This window comes from Gorilla gorilla, chromosome 16 (assembly GCF_029281585.2).
Source record: "Gorilla gorilla gorilla isolate KB3781 chromosome 16, NHGRI_mGorGor1-v2.1_pri, whole genome shotgun sequence".
Taxonomy (NCBI): domain Eukaryota; kingdom Metazoa; phylum Chordata; class Mammalia; order Primates; family Hominidae; genus Gorilla; species Gorilla gorilla.
Window position 1 is genome coordinate 74,613,482 of NC_073240.2, and position 26,541 is coordinate 74,640,022.

The 26,541-nt window shown below is 44.7% G+C and overlaps 1 long non-coding RNA gene and 1 other non-coding gene across 3 annotated transcripts; both read left to right on the top strand.

The window, feature by feature from the left end:
• The first annotated feature begins 5,339 nt into the window (after positions 1 to 5,339).
• LOC115930814 (uncharacterized) lies at positions 5,340 to 25,689 on the top strand. 2 transcript variants are annotated; one of them, XR_008672083.2, is made up of 6 exons: positions 5,340 to 5,395; positions 6,481 to 6,974; positions 12,595 to 12,830; positions 15,659 to 15,723; positions 17,992 to 18,181; positions 25,047 to 25,689. It is a non-coding gene; the product is annotated as an uncharacterized lncRNA (long non-coding RNA). The 2 variants fall into 2 exon arrangements; XR_008672082.2 differs by lacking the exons at positions 5,340 to 5,395; positions 17,992 to 18,181 and adding an exon at positions 5,404 to 5,436.
• LOC115930857 (U6 spliceosomal RNA) lies at positions 13,460 to 13,563 on the top strand. Its single transcript, XR_008672274.1, has one exon. It is a non-coding gene; the product is annotated as a U6 spliceosomal RNA (small nuclear RNA).
• Positions 25,690 to 26,541: the final 852 nt, after the last annotated feature.

Sequence of the window (26,541 nt, forward strand, 5' to 3'; positions counted from 1 at the left end):
GGTTAGTTTCTATGTTCACCTCTATCTCTAGAAGCCCCAGGAGGTTGAGGACCTGCCTGATCCACCCCTATCTCATCTCCCAGCCCAGTGTCTGCCCCATCACAAATGTTGCTCAATCAGCCCTAGGTCAAACATTTTGTTCACACTCATGGACCACCTACTTGACCCACCGCCTGTGACCTGAAGGGTTCGCTGTCCCAGTGGTGGGCGCTGAGAGGCCCCAGTCGCAGGCCTCACAGGTGGCTGCAGCTCCCTGGAGCCTCTTTAGAAAATGCAGTCGGCCTTGTTTCCTCCTCAGAAACAACGACTTAGCACAGCATCCGGGCCCCAGGGGAGAGTGTTCCCCCCTCAAAAGCTGCTGCCATTGGAGATGCAGGAGAGGAAGCCAAGTGGGCCCAGGAGGGACCAGATGATTCGGGGTAGATGGGAGGGAGTGAGCAGGAGGGGCTCTGATAGGCTGCATCCCTCGGGGTTTCCTGCACATCCCAGATGCTGGCACCTGCTCTGGGCCTGGGCCTGGCAATAGCTCTGTGTCTGGCTCTCCACCGGGCCTTGGGTGCATCCCCTGATTCCCCCAGGGTTTTCTCACCCGACTCTCCATGGGATCCATTTTCAACTCTCTGTGTTCCCCCAACTACTAGGCAGCCAGCTAGAGTCCTCACCTCTTCAGAAAAGCTGATACTAGTTAAGCATCCCAAGTCTGAAAATCTGAAACCTGCAATACTCCAGAATTTGAAACTTTTTGAGCGTGGACATGATGCTCAAAGGAAACGCTCATCAGAGCATTTCAGATTTGGGATTTGGAGATTTGGGTTGCTTAACCAGTAACTATTTGTAAATATTCCAAAATCTGAAAAAAAAATCCCCAATCGGAAACACTTATGATCCTAAGCATTTTGGATAAGGGATATTCAACCTGTATCAAATGGAGGGCTGCTTGGCTGCTAAGCCTGGGGTGGGACAGGAGCAGCCCAGACCTGCCCCTTCTTTTTTGCCAAGCAATCCTGAGTTACACAACACATTCCTGGCTAACACCTGGTTAGGTGACATGACTTCAAGGGCATCGGAGTTGGGTTGTGGAGTCTGGCAGACCCGGGTTCAAATTCTAGCTCCACCTCTTGCTAACTGTGTGATTTTGGGCAAGTTACTTAGCCTCTCTGAGCCCCAATTTCTTCATCTGTGGAACAGAGTACCTACCTATGGAGGTGTTGTGAGGATTACATGAAATGACTGACTGACTATAAAGCACTTAACACAGTGCCTGGCACGTAGTCGGAGTTCAATGTACATTAGCTGTTTTATAAGTTACAGGTCAGCACAGGCTGGGCCATAGCTGTCGCTTCATACACCTTTGTCCGCCATGCATGGGTGGAGAAACTGAGGCCCAGAGAGGAGCGGGACATCACATCGCTGCATTCCCTTCATCAGCCTGGGCTGACACCTACTGAGGAGCTTTCTGCTGTAATGGTTTCAATCACAACAAACCTGACGCATGGAGTCTTGGATCTTGGGCTTGCCTTCTGCACAGCCTGGCACCCTCTTATTTAACAAACCTTTACATTGCACTAAATGCCAGGAACAGTTATAAGCCCTTTATACATATAATAACAATATTAGGCACATTAACCTTAATCCTTCTAGCAAACCCATGAGAGAGATACTATCATTATCCCCATTTTACAGATGAGGGAATGGAACAGTTCGAGGGCTTGCCCAAGGTCACACGGCTAGCAAGTGGGAGGACCACTATTCACCAGCAGGGATGCCATTGACAAGGTTTCCACCCTGAGGTGAACATAGCCTGGGCTCTGCGGTGTGATCATCGCAGGGTGATCTGGGGTGTCTGGGGCACCTGAAGCCTGTCTTCTCTCTGCACCTTGATGCTCGGTGGAGGAGGCATTTTGGAGGGGACTTGGTGGCCTGTGACTGGGCACAGCGGGAGCATCTGCTTTGTCCTATTAATGCTATTCACTAGATGCCACATCTCAGGCCACAGCAGGTATTTCCCTCGAGAGAGGACAGTGAAAACTTGGAACAGAAGAGCTTTTTATTATTCAGAATAACTGCACTATTTAATTTACTATTAATAATAGCTCTTGAGTCAACCTTCTCCTGAAGAGAAGTGAGAACTGAAAGGATGTCCCTCTCTTCTCTCCCCTCCTCCCTCCTTTTCTGCCTCCTTACTTCGGAATGCTGTGAACTCAGTCACGAATGATTGAGCTGTTTTCGGGGTAGGAGTGGGAGAAATGGAGGCCCAGCTCATGCAGCGAGCCTGGTTACTCCTCCTCCCTGCAGAGCCTTGCTCTGCTGCTCCTCGGGGGTCCCTGGAGGCCACGACCCATCTACTGTCAGATCCCTCCAGGAAAGAGAATGACCTGTCCTCCTAGGCTGGGCTGGAGGCTAGAGGCCAGGAGGCTGTTTCAGCTGCAGCAAAGGGAAGGCTGCATTCAGCAATCCTTGCCCTCCTTGTCCTGAAGGCAGGAGTGTGTGTGCTGAAATAAGAAGATGGGGATCCCGTCAGAGACCCATCTTCTGCCCTCTGCATCCAGCGAAGGGCTCAGCGTTAAGAAGGAGCACGTCCACAGAGGACTACAGCCAGGAATGAGACTTGAACCCAAGCCAGGGGAGGAGGATTTGGTTTGGAGTTCAGAAGAGTTGGGGGACCGAGAATTGCTTTCAAAGAACCTGAGGGATTTGGTTCTTCATCTACAAGCCCTCACTGAGGGCCTACTCTTCCAGGTGCTGGGAACATATGAAGCCCCCAGAGGGGCAGAGGCAATGAGATATAACTAATGCTACTGTAAGGCAGTGCTCCAAGGGCAGGACCACCATGTCCGGTGGAAGTCCTAGGAGGTGAGGACTTGGCTTGCCTCATTCAGAGCTAAATGGGCCTCCTGGCTCCCTGAGGCAAAGGATATAGATGGTCTTCTAGGGTTGACTTTATCCCTTGGGCATTTATTCAAGACGTCACCCACTCTCCTGGCATCTACATCCTTGACTCTGCCTCCTGTACTGGGGTCCTGTGGGATCTCAGGTGTGTCAGGTGGCCCACTGGGGCTGACCTTCCAGAAGATAGAGGCCTGTTTCTCTCTTTCTCCTAACTACCCAACTGTGCAGAGCTAGAGGACAGTGGCTGTCCCCACAAAGGTCTCTCACGGCTGCAGACCAGCACCCCGTCCACCTCCTCTCACCCCTGGGACATAGCCAACCAGCCTGTTCTCCTCTTGTCAATCTCCTCACACCCTGCCCATCTGTAGAGTGGGCTGAATCCTAGATATCCTTAGGTGATTGAAGAGCGCTTTCTAACACTCTGGTGCGGGGTGGTTTCGGTCTGGCTTTCCGAACGTGCCAGAGCTGGGTTCCACATACCTGCATGCACGTACACTCCTAAGCACACACGCTGCCTCCACGCATCCCGGCTTTCATTGTGAGGGCCCCACTCTTTATTCAAGGAGCGGTCTCGGGTGTCTGAATGGATGCTTGAAGGCTCCGTCTTTGCAATTAACACGCTGCTGCAGTATTATTAGCCTCTGATAGGCAGGTCTGCCTTTGCCAGAAACTATAAATATGTGGGGCCAATGACTCAGCAAATCTGTTGCTATTTTTCTTGCAGGTCCGTGTGGATCTGTGTCTGTGTACACCATGGCCCCATCTCCCAGCAGCTCCCATGGCTTGTATCCATGGAAACGCAGTCCTCCCCAACTATGGTTCTCTGCTGACAAACCCTGGGAGTCTCCCCAGCCCCCTACCCACCTCGGAGAAGGAGCGTGGACCACACAGGCTCCAGCCAGCAGGAGGGCGGCACTGTGGAGGAGGTGCCCACTTTCTCAGTTGCTTCCAAGGGTGGGCGTGGTGGCTCACACCTGTAATCCCAGCACTTTGGGAGGCCAAGGCAGGCAGATATCTAGGTTGGGAGTTCGAGACCAGCCTGACCAACATGGAGAAACCCCGTCTCTACTAAAAATACAAAATTAGACGGGTGTGGTGGCTCATGTCTGTAATCCCAGCTATTCGGGAGGCCAAGGCAGGAGAATCGCTTGAACCCAGGAGGCAGAGGTTGCGGTGAGCCGAGGTTGCACCATTGCACTCTAGCCTGGGCAAAAAGAGCAAAACTCCATCTCAAAATAAATAAATAAATAAATAAAATGTTCAGTACTCACCAAGGTGCCCCTGTTGTCTCTACTTTTATCTCGATGCATCACTGAATTGATGTTAGATTTCATATTCATCATTGCCCTTATACTATTCTATCCTGAAGCCACCTTTATATAGTGATGAAAGAAATTAGCGATTTGTTATTATCCTCTCTCTGTTGGTATACATCAAATGCTCACCTAAAAAGAGCAACAACCAGTGGAAAACACATGATGTTTTTATTTGGGTGACTATTTACTTGTAACCTACTAGCAAACTATAAAATTGTATGATATGCAGAATTTTAACTGAATTGCTTTGTGAACATTTAAACATGATAAACAATATTGATGGTATTTATGTTAATATACTTAAAATGAACATTTTTCTTCATCATGAGTAGTATAACCTACTCCTCAATGAAAACCTAGCATTAAATTTGCTAATGAATTCAATAACATTTCCATAATATTTTTAATTACATGCTTAAGGTTCTCTTAGTGTTTCTCCCACTTTTTAATAGCTTATGCCTTTTTCGCCTTTGGTTTTTTTTTGGTTCATTTTAAAGCAAAAATCTCACAACATGTGATATCTGGAAACACTGTAACCTAGTGGTAAGACCATAGGCCCTGGGGACACAGGCTGGCCACGTCTCTTCTCCTGTCTGAGCTTTAGTGTCCTCTTTTGTGGTCATGAGAACTGAAGATCTGTCCCGAAGATTTGATAAGATAGTAAAGTGCTTCACATAATACCAGACATATAAATACACAGTAAATGCTTCCTCCTTATATTTTTATTGATTGATTGATGGAGACAGAATCTTGCTCTCTTGCCCAGGCTGGAATGCAGTGGCGTGATCATGGTTTCTGCAACCTCCACCTCCTGGGTTCAGGCAATTCTCCTGCCTCAGCCTCCCGAGTAGCTGGGATTACAGGTGCCTGCCACCATGCCCAGCTAATTATTGTACTTTTAGTACAGACGGGGTTTTACCATGTTGGCCAGGCTGGTCTCGAACACCTGACCTCATGATCTGCCTGCCTCGGCCTCCCAAACTGCTGGGATTACAGGTGTGAGCCACTGTGCCCAGCCTGTCTTTTCTCTTCACACCCGCAGTTCATGATGAAATATTAAATATGTACTAGTGGATATTACTTTGCTGAATACTGCCTAGTGAATATTAAGTATTTATTCTCACCTTTCAGACATGAAGTTATGAATTCAACAGGTGAAGATTTACAACTTGATAAATCAGCTTTGTGAGGTACGTCTTCAGTCTTAAGTCAGATTAGAAGATTATGTGAGGTAATTAACACTTAACATTGATTTAATGGTAGCTTCCACATGAAATAGTGTGCCTCTAAGTATTAATTATGTCCTAGGACAGGAGAATTCATGTTGTCAAAATTCTCATACTCTCTAGAACAATAAACTCATTTTCTTTTTATTAGTAAATATCGCATTTATGGGTAGACAAAACTGAAAGAACAATATTTGTTCTACCTTTGAGATGCAAGATTCATCTGGCATAATGCATTGAACAGGTTATTATTGAAGTCTACACCAGTCAACTGAATAAGAATTCATCAAATGTCTGTGATATGCAGGACATAAGTTTTCTTTTAGAGTATGGTACCATGCATATTATCTTTTAATTAGATGATTTAGTTAGATATGTTTTTAAAGAACTAGAAATATAATTGATTTCTTCTTGTTTTGGCTCTGGAGTGGAGTGGGGACGAAACAGAATGGATTCACACTGTTTAGATTTACTAAAATGGAAGGATTGCAGCAAGATCATATCCCTAGTCTCCCCATAGCAAATGTCACCTGCTAGCTGTTTTTTTTTTTTTTTTTTTGGAGGTTGAAGTTTTGTTCTGTCACCCACGCTGGAGTGCAGTGGTATGATCTCAGCTCATGGCAAGCTCACCTCCTGGGTTCAAGCAATTCTCCCTGCCTCAGCCTCCTAAGTAGCTGGGATTACAGGCCTCTGCCACCACGCCTGCCTAATTTTTGTATTTGTAGTAGAGTTGGGGTTTCACCATGTTGGCCAGGCTGGCCTTGAACTCCTGACTTCAGGAGATTCACCTGCCTCAGCCTCCCAAAGTGCTGGGATTATGGGTGTGTCACTGCACTTGGATTTAATGGGATATTTCACTACAGACTTTGGTAAACAGAATATTAGCATTTTTGGTGTTCTTTTTATTTTACTCATACTATTTTTCTTTGGACTCAATCACAATAACAGAATGAAAGATCAAAGTGTAAAAGTTAAAGACCAGTACAGATTCAATAATTATTCTACATACTGTGTTTAAATGATATCCCTTTTTCTTTTTGTTCTTATAGCTCGAGCTGTAAAAGCCAAAGGTCCGGTGATGATCCCATACCCTTTTTTCCAGTCTCATGTTGAAGATTTTTATGTAGAAGGCCTTCCCAAAGGAATTTTTTTTTTTTTTTTTTGAGATGGAGTTTTCACTCTTATCGCCCAGGCTGGGGTGCAATGGCGCAACCTTGCTGGTCACTGCAACCTCTGCCTCCTGGGTTCAAGAAATTCTCCTGCCTTAGCCTCCCAAGTCGCTGGGATTACAGGTGCCTACCACCACACCAGGCTAATTTTTGTATTTTTAGTGGAGATGGGGTTTCGCCATGTTGGCCGGGCCAGTCTCGAACTCCTGACGTCAAGTGATCTTCCCGCCTCGGCCTCCCAGAGTGCTGAGATTACAGACGTGAACCCATGCCTGGCCAGGAATTTTGTTTTTTAGGAAGGCTTTCTACTAATGGAATTCCTGGCCTTGAGAGGATGTTACTTTCGAAGGAAAGGATTTTTTTGTTATTAAAAGGTAAGATTCCTGGATTCTTATTGGACTGTCATCTCTGTTATGAGTAATCCATCTTTAGTCATTCACCACTAGGGTTGTATTTAATTAAATCTGAGCTATTTTATGGTGGTTTTGTTTTGTTTTGTTTTTACTGAATTTTGTTCTCATTGCCATGGCTTGAGGGCAATGGCGTGATCTCAGGTCACCACATTCTCTGCCTTCCAGGTTCAAGCAATTCTCCTGCCTCAGCCTCCTGAGTAGCTGGATTTACAGGCATGCACCACCATGCGTGGCTAATTTTTTGTATTTTTAGTAGAGATGGTGTTTCACCATGTTGACCAGGCTGGTCTAGAACTCCTGACCTTGGGTGATCCACCCGCCTCGGCCTCCCAAAGTGCTGGGATTACAGGCATGAGCCACTGCGCCCAGCCTGGGCCTGCTTCTTTCTCTTTTTCTTTTTTTTTCATTAGCAGCTTAAAATTGGTGCCTTATTCGGACACAAGCAAAAGGACATTAGCCCAGCTTTGGAAATAGGTGTGAGCCCATCTATGATTTTCCTAGTTTCTCGTCCCCCTTTGCTTTTTGCTCTCTTGTTAGTATATTAATTGTTTTCACTCTCTGAATCTTTTTTCCCCATTTCTTTGGCAGACGTTTTTACTTGTCTTGGAAGAGTAGGTGAAGAGCTGTTTTTAGGACTCTTTGAAAGGGTACAGTATGGGTGACAGTCTTGGCTAATGGTAACATCCAGGGAGCTGGGGTCAGCGTGAGCTGGAATCAGTTCAAATTAGCAAAGCACTGGCACTCAGTGGCAGGAATACAAGTGACTGCAAAGTGTTAAACACATCTGGAAAGGGATACTGACATCATCCTCAGAATCTGTGGGGAGTTCACATAGCCAGTTAAGACCCATTCCTCTTTGACCCTGTAAAGATTCTTTAAAGAATAATACCCTTAGTGGTTTTCTAGCCAGCTTGCCTGCTCATTTATCTTTGAGGACAACATGCCTTGTGGAGCTCCACAGGCCCCAGAGGGGTATGGATTTTGCATTTGAAAGTGCTGAAGCTGAGAGACTGGGTCTTGGTGGACCCCAAGAGGTCTGTTTCTCCTCTACTCATTGTTCCTTTTTTTCCCAGCAGCTGGCATTGCTGTTTAAATGGGTTGTTCTTTGCTGTTTTAAGTTGTTTCATAGTGGTGTGTCAGGATTTGGGTTTTCTTAATACTTTCCAAGCTGGTGACTTGAGTGGTGGTTAGGGAGGAACTGTTTTAGGGCTGTTCTGGAGCTATTGAGGTCAGGTGGCTAGATACTCCCAGCTTGTCTGTTGAGGAGAATGCTGTTCTCATTGTGCTGCCTTTGGTGGTGCTGTGTGTGGCTCTTTAGATGTGGGTGGAGGTGAGCTGGGGGAGTTAATGAGATCTTTTTTAGGTGCTTTTGATAAAGTAGCCTGCACTACAGGATTCACTGTGACTTTTTTCCTTAACCTATGCATTTCTCTCTGCTAGCTTTTGCTGTCTTTCTCATGCCTTTGATTTTCCCAGCTCCTCTTAGTTGAATTAACCTAAGTGCTCTGCTATGGTTTAAATGTGTCCCCCAAAGTTTATGTGCTGGAAATTCAATCCCCAATGCAACAGTTGGGATGTGGGGCCTAATAAAATAGCCTTCATGAATGAGTTAATGTTGTTATTGTGGTAATAGATTAATAATCACAGAGTGGGCTTATTATAAAACAGAGTTCAGCCCTTTTGCCCTCTTGCTTTCTTGCACTCTCTTTTCCTTTTGCCCTCTGTAGTGGGATGATGCAGCAAGAAGACACCTACCAGATGCAGGCCCCTCAACCTTGGACTTCCTAACATCCAGAACTGTTAAGAAATAAAATTTATTCCTTTCCTTTCCTTTTCTTCCTCCTTTCCCTTCTCCTCCCTTTTCTTCCCTTCCCCTCCCTCCGTCTCTCTCTCCCTCCCTCCCTCCCTCCTTCCCTCCCTTCCTCCTTCCCTCTTTCTCTCTTTCCCTTCCTTCCTTTCCTTCTTTCCCTTCCTTCATTTCCTTCCCTCCTTCCCTTCTTTCCCTTCCTTCTTTTCCTTCCCTCCTTCCCTCCTTCCTTCCTTTTTTCTTTCCTTCCTTTTTTCCTTTTTATAAATTATGCAGTCTGTGGTATTCTTTTATAGAAGCATGAAATGGACAAAGACTCCATTTTCAAGAGCAAGCACTTTTGTAGTTTCTGAGCGAATTATGACTGCAAAGGAAGTTCTATAGGTAGCCTCAGATCCACTACCTAGGAAGCATGCTACCAAGCAGACCTAGGATCTAGGATTTGATCAAGTGCTGGGCAACATGATACCTCAGCAATTTAGCACCTCCCTATATACCTCCAGTTGGCTCGGCCCATCAGGGCTAAAACTACCCCTCATATCCTAGTGTCTCTTGTAGGCAGAAGCCTTGCCTAAACCCTAAGCTGCTTGGCTCACATTCTGTCTTGTGCTTTTTTTGTAGGGGGTTCAAATATACACAAAAGAAATATGTTGAACCTCCATGCACCCAACCCGCAGATTAAGCAGTTACCTCCATTTTTCCAGATTTGTTTCGTCTGCTTCAATCTCCCTAAAAATTTTTGTTTGTACAGGAAAGACTGAATAAATAGCTAATTCTCCACCCTACCTCTCATCTTAAGTCACTTTTCAGAGTAGTAAGTTAGTGACCTAGTAACCTTCCCTCTACTGACCAGTAGTTTTTTTTCTGAATACCATTATGAACTCATAGATTATTGTTTGCATTTGATGTATTTCAGGCCATTGCAGTCTTTATTGTTTTGGATGCTTACATTGTCTCATCTAGGTTAATAATTATCTCTTCAAGTTGACTTTCATGTCTTTTTGATGTGATCCTGTTGGACTTTGATCGCTTCCTTGCTTTCTGGCAAAAAAGATGTTCCAGGATCAATATACTGCACCATACATGGAGTCAGCCATTTCTCTAGGGAACCTTGATTCCTTTTAGTAGAGAACACAGTTTGAGGTCTTGGACTGAATGACTTTTGTGAACCTCCTTTCCTGAGACTACAGCCTGTATCCCTGCATATAGCCCATTTGGAGCTCTTGCTGGGCACCAACAGATCTCCTAAAACTGCTATATAGTTCTGCCTCACTCTTACAAAGATTCATCTCTTGAGAGTTTTGTGCTCTACCCCCAGATGTGGTCTTTCTGGTTCTGAAGCTTTTGCTTCAGTCACCCTGAATTTTGCCAGCCCTATGCATGCTATACCTTGGATTGCCAACTTGCCCTCACTGAAGCCAGTTTCTCTGGTTAGAATAGTTGCCCCAACCCATGCCTAATACTCTAGTAAACAAGATTCTACCTGGGCTTAGGTTAACTTTTGCTCCTTTGGGCCCTGTGTTCTACCAGAATTCCATTTATCTGAAACTCTCCCTCACCTTAAGAACTTATATGTTCTTTAATGATTTACTGCTGCTCCCTGGGTTTGAAAGAACCCAGTTCAGGAGTTTCTGTTTTAGTTTGAGATCTTATAGGCCTGTCTCATCAGGTTGGTGTCAGCCCAGCTAGGATTAGGCAGAATTGGGTGGGGGCTGTAGTGCATTTTTGGCACAGCATGTACCTGTCTGACTAATTCTCTGTCTTTTCTTTCCTGTTGCAATTCATGGGTCTTAGCATCTTATGAATGGTGTTTAGTAGGTCATCCTGTTGATTTCCTGCTAGGGAGTAGCATACTCTGGCTCTGTACCATTGGCCAAGGGACTTAAGGATAGGTGAAGGGCTGCAGTTTTGTTAAATGGAACAATATGAAGAGATGGCATTGTAAAAAAAAAAAAAAAAAAAAGGCTTGGCAGCAGGGCCCATTTGAATGGTTGGTCCTTGGCTCCTTTGTTGATATAGGCAGATCCTTGATGGGAATTTAGAATGATCCCAAATATTGTAGATCACTGGTACATCAAGTCATCCTCAAGGTTGTCTGTGTAACAGTCTTGAATGATATTTTGTCAGTCTTTGGAGATTCTCTGTATAGGGTTTAATCATTTAGTTATTTCAGTTGAGCCTGTTTAGTTTCTTTACAAGGAGATAAGAAATGTGAAAGAGATGCAGATATTAGGGAAAAAAAGTCAGGAGCCTTGTTTCCCCACCCTCTACTTGGGTTCTGGAACTAGACTCATAGGTGAGTAGTGAGGAGCTGGGCCCAAGCACATTAATCCTAGATCTAGCTCTGCTTTGCGCTCGCTGCAATTCTTGTATCAAATTCACTTCAAGCCACCCAGAGTAGTATGTAGAGGAGTCATTCAGGACGGTGCTTATACTTCATTGTATCAAATGGGAGATCCAGTAATTTATAGCCTATTGTTTCTGGAGCCTGGAGATGGCTCTGCATAAGATTTGCTGAAGCAAATTTTATTACATTAGAAGAGAACCTAGCTGGCTGCATCCTACACTGGAAGCTTTTAGATGCTAATAAGGAGGTCATGTAAAGGTCACAGAATGACTCTGGAATCCATTCCCCGCCAAGAAAGAATAATGACATTCTATGGTGGCCTCTTTTCATTTCCCTTTGATTTTGAGTAATAAATTCTCTCCTCACTTCCCAGCTGAACTGTTTGGGAGTCTCTATTCCCTAGAAAGACTCTGGTCACATACCCATCAGATTAAATTAGGTGAAAACTCTTTGGCCTTCATGAATGTTGAAGGATTTCAGAGGGCTAATGGAAATTCTTCTAGAAGTAATTGCAACCTCCGCCTTCCGGGTTCAAGCGATTTTCCTGCCTCAGCCTCCCGAGTAGCTGGGATTACAGGTGTCCACCACCATGCCCAACTAATTTTTGTATTTTTAGTAGAGACGGGGTTTCACCATGTTGGCCAGGCTGATCTAGAACTTTTGACCTCAGGTGATCCGCCCGCCTCAGCCTCCCAAAGTGCTGGGATTACAGGCGTGATCTACTGTGCCCAGTTAAACTTCAGTTTTTCATGTTCCATGCATAGGTCAGGGTCTTAGGGAGTGATTCATTCTAGCAGAACTCCCTGGATTTTAAGGCAGATTTTCCATTTATTAATTGACAAAGGAGGCATATTTCTCCCCTGGTAACCCAAAGATTTAGGTCGTTTTCCCAGAGACTCCATTTCCACTGTGAGGGTTCTTGGAAAACTAAGCAGAGGATGAGGAAAAGTCTGTGAACAAGCTTGCTGGTCTCTCCCTGTCCTACAAAAGAGCATACCTCTTCTGTAACCAGAAGGCCCTTTTGATTAGTCAAGGCTGGACAGACTGAGAGTGTGTGTGTGTGTGTGTGTGTGTGTGTGTGTGTGTGTGTGTGTGTGTGTGTGTCTTGAGACAGGGTCTCACTCTGTCACCCAGGCTGGAGTGCAGTGGTGAGATCAGAGCTCACTGCAGCTTCCATTTCCTGGGCTCAAGTGATCCTCCTATTTCAGCCTCCAGAGTAGCTGGGACTATACGAATGTTTTACCGCATCCAGTTCATTTTCTAATTTTTTGTAGAGATGAGGTTTCACTGTGTTGCTCAGGCTGGTCTTGAACTCCTGGCCTCACGGAATCCTCCTGCCTTAGTCTCCCAGTGGGCTGGGATTATAGGTATGAGCCGCCTCACCTGACCTGCGACGATTTTTCAACAATGTAATTTCTCTCTTACAGAGCCACCTAAGCTGAAGATTCCCTTGAGAACAAGTACTGTCCTGCAGTTTCATGGCCTTTCTTCCATTTGTGGTTCTTGCGAAGTGGAATTTAAATGACATCTTATCAAGATGGATAAACCCTAGTTTCCCAGTGCTGGAATATAGAAAATGGATGGACAAGTAAATCCCACTCAGCACCCATAGTCCAGGCATGGGGACCTCAACACACCTGAGCCCCAGACATCACCTTTCATTGTGAGTAGCTCTGAGATGACACTTCTGCTGTTCCCAATTCCAGCATTAATTGGATTAGATAGTTATTTTATGAAGAATTTTCATATGCCACAATCCTGACCATATCTTCAAGTGAACAGAAAAATTCTATTAAAAAGTCAACCTTCTGTCTCACTCTATTGCCCAGACTGGAGTGCAGTGGTGCAATTATGGCTCACTGCAGCCTCAACCTCCTGGGCTCAAGCAATCCTCCTGCCTCAGCCTCACAAGTAGCTGGGACTACAGGTGCTTGTCACCACACCTCACTAATTTTCCCATTTGTGTTATATGTGGATTCCACAGGACTGACTTCGAAAACTTGAGTGTGCGTGGATTTTGGTATACACAGAAATGGGAGAGCTGGAGCTAATCCCCCCATATACCAAGGGACAAATTGTATCTATTTTTACAATTATACAGTAGGAGACATTACGTTCCATGACAATGGTAATTTTTAATGACAGTTTTTAATTGAGTGAAATTACCATAAAAATAATAATAGTGGCAGCTAATATTTACTGAGCTGTTACTAGGTGCCTATAAATAGCATAGATTTTTAAATTCTCCATAATCTTCCTTATTTCACTTAACCACTCTATCTTAAATTACTCATGCTTGCCTCAGTAGCACACATACTTAAGTTGGAACAATAGAGAGATTGGCACGGCCTCTGTGAAAGAATGACATGCAAATTTGTGAAGCATTCCATATTTTTTTAAAAAAAGAGAAAAAAATTACTCCCAGATTTTCACTGTGTTTGTGCATATGACCTTTTGTTTAGGTTGAATTATATCCAAAGATGAAATTTCCAGAAGTGAGATTACTGTGAGTTACAGGGCATGAGCATTCTTATTACCCTTGATGTAAATTGCAAAGCTTTCAGGCATGGTGGCTGTCAGCCTGTAATTCCAGCACTTTGGGAGGCTGAGGTGGGAGGATTGCTTGAGGCCAGGAGTTGGAGGAGGCAGTATAATGAGTCACTGTCTGTATGATTTAAAAAAAATTTCCAAGCTTTATGCTGGAAGGCTTATATACATTTTAAACACCACTAATACTACAAGAAAATGGCCATTTCACTGCACCTTCGCCCACACAGGTATTATAATTTAACAAGTTGTTTTCTGTGTGATAAATGAAAGACCTCATATTATTACTTTGTCACCCATTCTTTTTTCTTTTTGAGATGCAGTCTCGCTCTGTCGACCAGGCTGGAGTGCAGTGGTGTGATCTCGGCTCACTGCAACCTGTGCCTCCCAGGTTCAAGTGATTCTCCTGCCTCAGCCTTCTGAGTAGCTGGGATTACAGGCACATGCCACCATGCCTGGCTAATTTTTGTATTTTTAGTAGAAACGTGGTTTCACCATGTTGATCAGGCTGGTCTCGAACTCCTGACCTCGTGATCTACCCTCCTTGGCCTCCCGAAGTGCTTGATTATAGCTGTGAGCCATGCGCCCAGCCTATTTGTCACATATTTTATCTTTCCTTATGTTAGCTTATTAGCTTTATTTCTTTATTGTCCTTTTTTTTTTTTTTTTTTTTGAGATGAAGCCTCGCTCTGTCTCCTAGGCTTCAGTGTAGTGGCACAGTCTCAACTCACTGCAGCCTTGACCTCCTAGGCTCAGGTGATCCTTCCACCTCAGTAGTTGGGACTACAGGCACATGCCACTATGCCTGGCCAATTATTTTTATTTTTTTATTTTTACTAGAGACGAGGTCTTGCTTTGTTTCTTAGGCTGGTCTGGAACTCCTGGCCTCAAGCAATCCCCCCACCACCCCCTCCCAAAGTACTGGTATTATAAGCATGAGCCACCATGCCTGGGGTATCTGTGTCTTTTCCATTTATTTATAGAGTTACTTTGTCTTTTACTAATTCAATGATCTGTTTAATCTTTTATTAAATTATAAAAATAATAAATACTTTTAAATAAGTGAAAAATGTCCTTCACTCTTGAGACCCATAATCTTATCTCAGGAAATAATTGCAATTGAGAAAATGGGCCATATCCTTCAAGATACATACATGGTGATTGAACATCACTTCATATTTTCATATTTCGTGGACATTTGTGCTAATACCTATTGATCTATCTTAATCCTTTTCATGGTTGCATAATATTTTATTTTATGGATGTATCACAATTTACCAGTACCAGTCAACTGCTGGAGGCATTTAGGCTCCTTCTAATATTTGCTTTGAGCTCTTTATATAATTAAAAATTAACCCCCTCAGCCAGGTGTGGCAGCTCACACCTGTAATCCCAGCATTTTGGAAGGCTGAGGTGAGAGAACTGCCTGAGTGTAGGAGATCACCACCAACCTGGTCAACATAGTGACACTTTGTCTCTACTAAAAATAAATAAAAAAAAGAGCTACACGTTGCAGTGCACACCTGTAGTCCCAGCTACTGGGGAGGCTAAGACTGGAGGATCACTTGAGTCTAGAAGGTTGAGGCTGCAGTAAGCTATGATCACACCATTGCACTTTAGCTTTGCTAAGAGCAAGACTGCATTTCTTAAACAAAATAAAAATTAGATGGGAATATTGCTCAAGCCCTGGAGGTTGAGGCTGCAGTTAACTGTGATTGCACCACTGCAGTCCAGCCTAGGCGATAAAGCAAGACCCTTTCTCTAAAAATAAAATAAAATAAAAATTAACCTTCTCTCATATTTCCCAGTAACACCTTCCCTCCTACATTTCTCCTAGGAGCCCTTAAATTTTGTTTTTCACATATCGTTTAAAACTTTTAAGTGCTGATGTCTGTCTGTGTCATCCCTCTTTTTTTTTTTTTAATGTCTTTTTGTCACTTCTAGCTGGACCTACCATGAAAGACTTCTGAATCCAGGAAGAGAAACTGACTGGGCAACATGTTATTCAGGTACAAAAAGACTTGGACTGTAACTCAAAAATGATCAAATAATAGTGCGTGCATCAAGTGCAATGGGAAGCTCTTCTGGAGAGGGAGAGAAGCTTCCAGTTAAGGTGACATTGAAGCCAATTCCTGTAAGATAAGGAAGAGTAGTATGAGAGTGGGGAGGGAAGGGGGAGGTGGAGGGATGGGGATTGGGCTGGGATGGGATGGAGTGAGCTGCCCAGGCAGGGAAACCAGCACTATACAGACCTGAACAATGAAGATGGCACATTTTATTCAGGGAATGGTGAATTAATTGTGGCAGAAATGCTTTGTAGAGACAGTAATTTGCTTGTATGGAATTTTGCCCAAGAGACCTCATTACAGTTTCTAATTTTTTGATGTTATCATGCATCACTGCCCTTATCAGATAGTATCATGATCACAATAACATCAAGCATAATATTTCATTGATTCTCACAAAAACAGGTGGGTGCCACAGTTATCCCCATTATATGCACAAAATGATGAAGACTTGGGGTTAATGAGCGATTTGCCCAAGCTCACCTGAATATTAAGACTGAGTCAAATGTTAGTCTGGTCTGACTTTAATGCTTGCCTTGTTCATGAGCACCATGCATTGCCTCGCCTATGCAGTTAAGCAGGTAGACAGGTGAGAGAAGAGCCCGTGTGATATCGGGGGAAATTCACCTCGATATTTCATGTAGGTTCTTTTCTGTTTTCCCTGAGTGTTGGCCGGTCTGAGAAATAAAGGGAAAGAGTACAAAAGAGAGAAATGTTAAAGCTGGGTGTCCAGGGGAGACATCACATGTCGGCAGGTTCTGTGATGCCCCCCAAGCCGCAAAACCAACAAGTTTTTATTAGTGATTTTCAAAAGGGGAGGGAGTGTACGAATAGGGTGTGGGTCACAGAGATCACATGCTTCACAAGGTAATAAAATATCACAAGGCAAATGGAGGCAGGGCAACATCACAGGACCACAGGACCGGGGCAAAATTAAAATTGCTAATGAAGTTTCGGGCACGCATTGTCATTGATAACATCTTATCAGGAGAAAGGGTTTGAGAGCAGACAGCCCATCTGACCAAAATTTATTAGGCCGGAATTTCCTTGTCCTGATAATCCTGGGAGCGCCACGTGAGCCCAGGGCTTATTTCATCCCTTATCTACGACTGTAAAAGACAGCCATTTAAAAGACTGTAAAAGACAGCCATGTAAAAGACTGAAAGACAGCCAAAGCGGCCATTTCAGAGGCCTCCCCTTAGGGATGCATTCTCTTTCTCAGGGATGTTCTTTGCTGAGAAAAAGAATTCAGCAATATTTCTCCTATTTGCTTTTGAAAGAAGAGAAATATGGCTCTGTTCCACCCAGCCCACAGGCAGCCAGAGTTTAAGGTTATCTCCCTTGTTCCCTGAAATTGCTGTTATCCTGTTCTTTTTTCAAGGTGCCCAGGTTTCATACTGTTTAAACAACTTGTGCAGTCAACGCAATTATCACAGGGTCCTGCGGGGACATTCATCCTCAGCTTACGAAGATGACTGGATTAAGAGATTAAAGTAAAGACAGGCATAGGAAATCACAAGGGTATTGATTAGGGAAGTGATAAGTGTCCATGAAATCTTCACAATTTATGTTCAGAGATTGCAGTAAAGACAGGCCCAAGAAATTATAGAAGTATTAATTTGGGGAACTAATAAATGTCCATGAAATCTTCACAATTTATGTTCTTCTGCCGTGGCTTCAGCCGGTCCCTCTGTCTGGGGTCCCTGACTTCCCGCAACACGTTTCTCTCTACTCACAGACTTCTGACCAAATGTGTGTGCAGAGTTTCTACACCAGTTCTCCAACTCTCTGGATACCAACCGCGTATCCCACAATTCCATTCTGACACTACCTAGAGTTAGCGCAGAACCCACAGGTTAGGGGCTCAGTCCCACAAGACCACCCTCACTTCAGATGCCAGTTGCAAGTCCTAGGTTGTCACCTGTATTTTGACCAACCAGTTAGAAATCAGGGTTTCCCATGACCCTCTTCTTGAGTTTAATTATTTACTAGAACAACTCACAGAACTTAGAAAAACAGGTTTTTTTCTTTTCTTTTTAAGAGACAGGGCCTCACTCTGTTGTCTAGGCTGGTGTGCAGTGGTGCAATCATAGCTCATTGAAGCCTCAACCTCCAGGGCTCAAGTGATTCTCCTGCTGCAGCCTCTCAAGTAACTGGAATTACAGGGTTCCCACCACCACATTTGGCTAATTTCTTTTATTTTTTGTATAGATGGGGTCCTCTTATGTTGCCCAGGCTGGTCTCAAATTCCTAGGCTCAAGTGATTCCGCCCACCTCTGCCTCCCAAAGTGCTGGGATTACGGGCATGAGCCAGCGCATCTGGCCACCTTATTTTCTATTACTGGCTCAATGTAATGGCTCCATCTGAGGAACAGCCAATGAAAGAGATGCACAGGACAAGGTAAGTGGGGAGGGGCACAGAGCTTCCATGCCCTCTGTTGGGCACACTACCCTCCCAGGACCTCCTTGTGTTTAGCAACACAGAAGCTCTCCAAACCCTGCTGTTTGGGTTTTTATGGAGGCATGATTGATAAAATCATTGGCCATTGGTAGTTAAGTCAATCTCCAGTTCCTTTTGCCTCCTGGAGTTCAGCAGGTGAGGCTGAAAGTTCCAAGCCTCAAAAAATGTGGTTGGGGCCAGGTGTGGTGGCTCACTCCTGTAATCCTAGCAGTTTGGAAGGCTGAGGCATATGGACCACTTGAGGTCAGGAGTTTGAGACCAGCCTGACCAACATGGTGAAACCCCATTTCTACTAAAAATAACAACAATTAGCTAGGCATTGTGGCCCATCCCTATAATTCCAGCTACTTGGGAGGCCGAGGCAGGAGAATTGCTTGAACCCGGGAGGTGGAGGTTGTAGTGAGCTGAGATTGTGCCATTGCACTCCAGCCTGGGCTACAAGAGCCAAACTCCGTTTAAAAAAAAAGTGGTTGCTTTCTCTGGCAGCTAGCCCTCCTCCTGAAGCAGTCTAGGAGCTTGCAGCCACCCTGTTAGCTCAACAGCATCCCACATGCATTCTTACCATGCTGCAGATCTGAAAGACCTTAGAGGCCCTTGTGTCAGGAACCTGGGACTAAGACTAAATATCAAAACAGAAAATGCTCCTGTTACCTCTGTCACGAAGGGCTTTATAAGAGCTTTGGAAGCTCTATGCCAGGAACCAGGGGCAGAGACCAAATGTATATTTCTTTTCTTATATTGGAGACAGAGTCTCACTCTGCCACTGAGGCTGGAGTGCAGTGATGTGATCATAGCTCACTGCAGCCTTGACCTCCTAGGCTAAAGCAATCCTCCCACCTTAGCCTCTCCAGTAGCTGGAACTACAGGCGTGCATCACCATGTCCAGCTGATTTTAATTTTAATTTTGTAAAGGCAGGGTCTTCCTATTTTCCCCAGGCCGATCTCTAACTCTTGGCCTCAAGCAATCCTTCCTCTTTGGCCTCCCAACATGTTGGGATTACAGATGGGAGCCCCCATACCCACCAATCACAAGGATCTTTATAAGAGAAGGTGATAGGAGAGTCAGAATTAGAGAAAGTGATGTGGTAATGGAAGAAGAGGTCAGAGAGGGAGATTTGAAGATGCTGCACTTCTGGCCTTGAATATGGAGTCACGAGGTAAGTCAAGGAATGGGGGTGGCTTCTAGAAGCTGGAAAAGGCAAAGGAGCACATTCTGTCTAGAGCCTCCCCCAGAAGGAATGCAGCCCCTCTGACACCTTGAGTTTAGCCTTAATAGACCTAGTTGGGCTTCTGGCCCCCAGAACTGTAAGATGGTAGATTTGTGGTGCTTGATGCCACTAAATGTAGGGTACTTTGTTGTAGCAACAACAAAAAATGAACATGAAGCTGGGACCTCATGTTACAGTTGCTCACGCCTGTAATCCCAGAACCTTAGGAGGCTGAGGTGGGAGGATCGCTTAAGCCCAGGAGCTTAAGACCAGCCTGGGCAACATAATGAGACCTCATGTCTAAAAAAAATTTTTTTAAAAGGCCAGGCTCAGTGGCTCACGCCTGTAATCCCAGCACTTTGGAAGGCTGAGGAGGGTGGATCACGAGGTCAGAAGTTCAAGACCAGCCTAGCCAAGATGGTGAAACCCCATCTCTACTAAAAATACAAACATTAGCCAGGTGTGGTGGTGGGTGCCTGTAATCCCAGCTACTCGGGAGGCAGAGAATCACTTGAACCCAAAAGGCAGACATTGCTGTGAGCCAAGATCGCACGCACCCTTACACTTCAGCCTGGGCGACCGAGACTCCGTCTCAAAAAAAAAAAAAAAAAAAAAGCCATGTGTTGTGGCATGCAGCTGTAGTCTCAGTTCCTAGGGTGGCTGAGGCGGGAGGATTGTTTAAGCCTGGGAGGTTGAAGTTGCTGTGAGCTGTGATTGCACCAGTGTACTCCAGCCTGGGCAATAAAGCAAGACCTTGTTTCAAAAAGAAAGAAAGAAAGAAATGAGCATGGTGGGAATGGGGACAGATGGCAGTGTTAAGTAGAGTGGTCAGGGTTGGCCTCATAAGTGAATATTGAGCAAAAGTTTGAAGCAGGTGATGGAGCTGGCCAAGGTGCTGAGGGAAGAGCATTGTAGGCTGAGTCAACAGGATAAAGGCATTAGGAGGAAACTCTCTGGTGTGTCTGAGGCTGTGGAAAGAGGTCAGTGGAGCAAAGAGATAGAGGGAGCGAAGTCAGCGAGGAGGCCAGGGAGTTGCTGGGCTGGGATCGGTACAGATCGTGTAAGCCCTGGGACGCTATTGCTGGGGCTTTGGCTTTTACTCTGACTAAAATGGGAACCACCGAGGGCTTCTGAGCAGAGAGGCGATGTGATCTGTCTCCTGATTTAAAAGCACGACCTGGCTGCCAAGTTGAGAAAGACTATGGGAAGATTTGGGTAGAAGCATGGGGGCCAAGCTGTGGCAACATCCCGCTGGGAGATGATAGTGATCCTGACCGGGTTCACGGTGGCGGTGAGAGATGGTCAGAGCTTGGATACATGTTGAAGTCAGTCAGTAGGATTTCCTGACAGACTGGATGTGAGCTGTGAGAGAAGGCAGTGGTCAAGGTTGAGTTTGATTCTGATTGAATTATTAAGTAATTTTAAAAAACACTACTGCCTTTCCCAATCCTACCAAGTAAAGGATGCTAGATAAAAGAAATCTCAAGTTAGGCCAGGTGCAGTGGCTCACACCTATAGTTCCAACAGTTTGAGAGGCAGAGATGGGAATATGTTTTAAGGCCATGAGTTTGAGAGCAGCCTGGGCAACACAGCAAGACCGCCTCTCTACAAAAATAAAAAAAATTAATTTAATAAAATAAATATAGCCAGGCATGATGGTATGTACCTATGGCCCCAGTTACTCATGTGGCTGAGATGGGCAGATCTCTTGATTCTAGGAGTTTGAGGCCAGCTTGGGCAACATAGCAAGACTTCTCTCTCTACAAAAATGAAAAAAATGCCAGACATGGTGGTACTTGCCTGTATTCCCAGGTATGGGGGCAGCTGAGGCAGGAGCATCTCTTGAGCCCAGTTGTTCAAGGTTGCAGTGAGCTATGATTATACCACTGCACTCCATCCTGGGTGACAGAGTGGGACCCTGTCTCAAAATACAAATAAAAATGAAATCTCAAGTCAGACCAGTCCCTTCTAGGCTATGTAGGCCTTGTAACCACATAGCTGCATGATTGGGTTTGTGTGGCTGTGGATGAGGAGACCCCTGTCCAATTGTTGGCTATGTAATCAGTTTATTTTTCAATATAGTAATCAAATATATTTCATCATACTTGATGGTCTCAGATATGTGTGGATTTTGGAATTCCCCTTGGAACAGGTTGTAACATCTTATTGGCTCCATAATTCCATAATTTTTTTAATCTGATCAGTTTTTAATAAGATCAGAATTGATATTAGACTACTTAATCGGTTTTGTTAATGAGAAAATGAAATTGTGTTGTTTGCATTTTATCCAAGATGGGTGTCATATTGGCTAAATCTCATCAATACTTGAACAAATGCAAAATTAGAGCTTCTTTATCATGAAACACGATGTAATTCTTGAAGAAGATGCCATTACTTTTTTTCCTTTTTTTTTTTTTTAAGATAAAAGTCTTTCTCTTGTCACCCAGGCTGGAGTGCAATGGTGCGATTTTGGCTCACTGCAACCTTCACCTTCTGGGTTCAAGCAATTCTCCTGCCTCAGCCTCCCGAGTAGCTGAGATTACAGGCGCCCGCCACCATACCCAGCTAATTTTTGTATTTTTAGTAGAGATGGGGTTTCACCATGTTGGCCAGGCTCCTCTGGAGCTCCTGACCTCAGGCAATCTGCCTGCCTCAGCCTCCCAAAATTCAAGGAGTACAGATGTGAGCAACCACGCCCGGCCTCCATTTCTTTTTTGTAGTCTTTAATAAACAGCTGCTATCATTGCAGACTTGCTATTTAGGCACTTAGGAATTTTTCACTAGAAGGCATGTAAATAAAGACCATGGGCATTTGTAATGAATTTAGCATTCATTCTTTGACTACATGACTGTCCCCAGAGCTGTAACTTTATTGATTTTTTTAGAAGCCATTTAGCTAGCAACTGAGCCTAACCAGCCACTCACCGTCATTATTCAGTGCTCTTTTATTATTGTCTATTTCTCCTCCAACTTGGCTACACTCACAAAGTGATAAAAACTTGCATTTGTTTTCTTTCCTTTTCAGAGACAGCGTCTTGCTCTGTTGCTCAGGCTACAGTACAGTGACATGATCATGGTTCACTGTAGCCTCAAACTCCTGGGCTCAAGCGGTTCTCTCACTTCAGTCTCCCAAGTAGCTGGGACTACAGACATGTGCCACCATGTCCAGCTAATTTTTTATCATAGAGACGGGATCTTGCCACGTTGCTCCGACTGGGCTCAAAACTCCTGACCTCAAGTGGTCCTCCTGCCTCAGCCTCCCAAAGTGCTGGGATTACAGGCAGGCATGACCACCTGTGCCCAGCCCCCTATTATTATTATTTTACATAATAGCTTTATTAAAATATTCACATACCATTCACTTTATTTATTGAAATCTGCAATTCAGTAGGTTTTAGAATATTCACAGAGCTGTGCATCGATCACCACAGTCACTTTTAGAACCTTTCATTACCCTATAGAGAAATCCATACCCCTCAGCCACTACCTCCTACTCTCCCCACCTACCTTCGCCCCCAGCCTTAGGCAACCATTGATTAATTTTTTTGTCACTATACATTTGCCTAATCTGGACAAATAGAATTGTACAATATGTGATCTTTTGTGGCTTTTTTTCCCTCTTAGCACGGTGTTTTCAAAGTTCCTTTATGTCATAGTGTGTATCAATATTTCATTCCTTCTATGGCAGTATTCCATGGTAGAGATACACTGCATTTTGTTTATCTGTTCATCAGTTGGCGGATATTTGGGTTGTTTCCGTGTATTCCATGTATTGGTCATTATGAATAATGCTGCTATGAAGATTGTTGTACAAGTTTTTGTGTGGACATATATTTTTATTTTTCTGGGATATATGCCTAGGAGTGAAATTGTTGCATTATAGGATGACTGTACATTTAGCCTTTTGAGAAACTGCCAGACTGTTTTCTAACGTGGCTACACCAGTTGGGTGCAATGGCTCACACCTGTAATCCCAGCTACTCAGGAGGCTCAGCTAGGAGGATGGCTTGAGCCCATGAATTCAAGACCAGCCTGGGCAAGATAGTGAAACCCTGTGTTGATTTTTTAAAAATCCAATTAAAATGACAAGAAAAGAAATACCCAAACAAAATGATTACACGATTTTATGTTCCCACCAGTAATGTATGTAGGTTCCAATTCCTCCACATCTTCACTGACATTTTTTTTTCTAGATAGGGGCTTGCTCTGTCTCTCAGGCTGCAGTGCAGTGATGCCATCACAGTTCACTGCAGCCTTGACCTCCCAGGCTCAAGTGATTCTCTCATCTCAGCCTCCTGAGTGGCTGAAAATTACAGGTGTACGCCACCATGCCTGGCTAATTTTTATATTTTTTTGTAGTGATGGGATTTTACCATGTTGCCCAGGCTGGTCTCATACTCCTGGCCTCAAGTGATCTGCCCACCTCAGCCTCCCTAAGTTCTGGAATTACAGGCTGCCACCATGCCCGGCCTTCACCAACGTTTGCCATTATCTGTTTTTTTTTTTTCTTCCTTTATACCTTAAAGCAGTATAAGAACAAGTGTCTTCAATTATAGGAAACAGTATAATCCCAGGGCATTGGGAGGCTAAGACAGGAAGATGTCTTGATGCCAGGAGTTTTTTTTGTTGTTGTTGTTTTTGTTTTTGTTATTGTTGTTGTTGTTTTTGACAGAGTCTCGCTCTGTCACCCAGGGTGGAGTGCAGTGATGGGGTCCACTGCAACCTCCACCTCCCAGGTTCAGGTGATTCTCTTGCCTCAGCCTCCCGAGTAGGTGAGACTACAGGTACACGCCACTACTGCCCAGCTAATTTTTGTATTTTTGATAGAGTCAGAGTTTCACCATGTTGGCCAGGCTGGTCTCGAACTCCAGACTTCGGATGATTTGCCTGCCTTAGCTTCCCAAAGTGCTGGGATTACAAGCATGAGCCACCATGCCCAGCCTGATGCCAGGAGTTTTAGACTAGCCTGGGCAACCTAGCAAGACCTTGTCTCTACAGAATATTTAAAAATTAGCCAAATGTGGTGGTGCCTGTGTATAGTCTCTCTCCCTCTCTCTTCTTTTTTCTTTCTAACTTTTTGTGACATGGTCTGGCTCTGTCACCCAGGCTGAAGTGCAGTGGTGTGATCATGGGTCACTGCAGCCTGAAACTCCTGGGATCAAGTGATCAATCCTCCCACCTCATCCTACCAAGTAGTAGGGACCACAGGTGTATGCCACCCAGGTCTTGCTATGTTGCCCAGGCTGGTCTTGAGCTCCTGGCCTCAAGCAATCCTCTCACCTTGGCCCCCCACAGTGCAAGGATTACAGGTATAAGCCACCATGCCTGGCCCCTATCCTGCCTATTGAGAACCAAAGGAAGGATCCAAATTCTCCTTAGCTCAACTCGAGCCATTTCCTGATTGCTTCATCAGCAAGGAGCTGGTTATTGGGCTGTCCAGGTCTCCCAAACAGCACAGAAATGAGGTGAAGGAGTTTTCCTGCTGCTCCACTCTGTAAGGAGTTGGAGGGTGATGTTTACTCGTTTGCAGAGAGAGATGCCTTGTAGGCACCTCAGGATGGAGAGGACCCTGATTCCAATGTCCTTTTTTTCTTTAGAAACAGGACCTTGCCCTGTCACTCAGGATGGAGTTCAGTGGTCCTATCATGGCTCATTATAGCCTCAAACTCCCAGGCTCAAGCAATCCTACCATGTCAGCCTTCCCAGTATCTGGGACTACAGGTAAGCATCGTGACACTCAGTGAATTTTGTTTTTATTTTGTTGTAGAGATGGGACCTCAGTATGTTGCCACGGCTGACCTTGAACTCCTGCACTCAAGGGATTTTCCTGCCCTGGCCTCCCAAAGTATTGGTATTACAGGCATGAGCCATTGTGCCCACCGTCTCTGGTTCTTAACCTTCTGCCTCCCTCTTCCAGTTTTAAAGAATGCTTGTAATTACATGGGCTCTCCTAGATACTCCAGGATAATCTTGTTTTAAGGTCAGCTGATGAGCAACATTAATTTTATCTGCACTCTTAATTCCCCCTTCCTATGTAATTGTGCTGTGTAACATAGGACATGAGCAATTGGTGGCAGTGGGGGTTATTACTTTGGCCACCACAGTAACTATTTTATGCCAGGTACTCAGCTAAGCACTGGTGAATTAAGCATGAATAACACACACTCCCTAATCTCCATCCATTCATGGGAGGAGCACCTCACCTGCCATGCTCCTGAGAATCTCAGGAGTCAGAGAAGTCTTCTATGAGGAGGTAATGCCAAAGCGGACAAGTGACAGAGGAGTCGAAGCTAGCTAGGAAGAGAGTAGAGGTTTAAGGGGAAGCATATTATAAGCAGAGGATATTACCCACTTCCGAGACTCCCAGAGGAGAAAGAGTGTGCATTGAAAGGGCAGATGAGGCTCAGTAGGACTCCATAGCAGATGAAATGGAGAGGGGCAAACAGTGAGGCTGCCTTGCAAGGCAGGGCAGAACAGGGGCTGTTAAGGAGTTTGGACTTAATCCCTGAGGCAAGGAGAAGTGATGTAAATGGGGGAGTAACATGATGAGATTCATGGATTACAGACATGGCTCAGGCTGCTGTAGAGAAGGCACCAGGGAGAGCAGATGGCTCAATGGGTGTGCAGGAGACCTCTCACTGAGTTTAGGGAGAGGTTTTTAAAACAGAAGAAGTTTGAGTAATTTAAATTATGATGGGAAGGAGCTAAAAGTGGGGGATAGGTTAAAGATACAGGAAAGTGGGAGGAAGAACTGACAAGTGAGGTTCCGGAGAGGGCAGGAGAAGAGGAGATTCCCATAGGGGGATTAACACTTTCTTTTCTTTTTTCTTTCTAAGACAGGGTCTCACTCTGTCGCCCAGGCTGGAGTGCAGTGGCACAATCTTGGCTCACTGTAGTGTAGACTTCCCAGGCTCAAGGGCTTTCTCCCACCCCAGACTCCCAAGTAGCTGGAACTACGGGTGTGCACCACCACCACACCTGGCTAATGTTTCTTTTTTTGGTAGACACAGAGTCTCACTATTTAGCACTGATTGGTCTCCAACTCCTGGCCTCAAGCGATCCTCCTGCCTAGGCTTCCCAAATTGCTGGGAT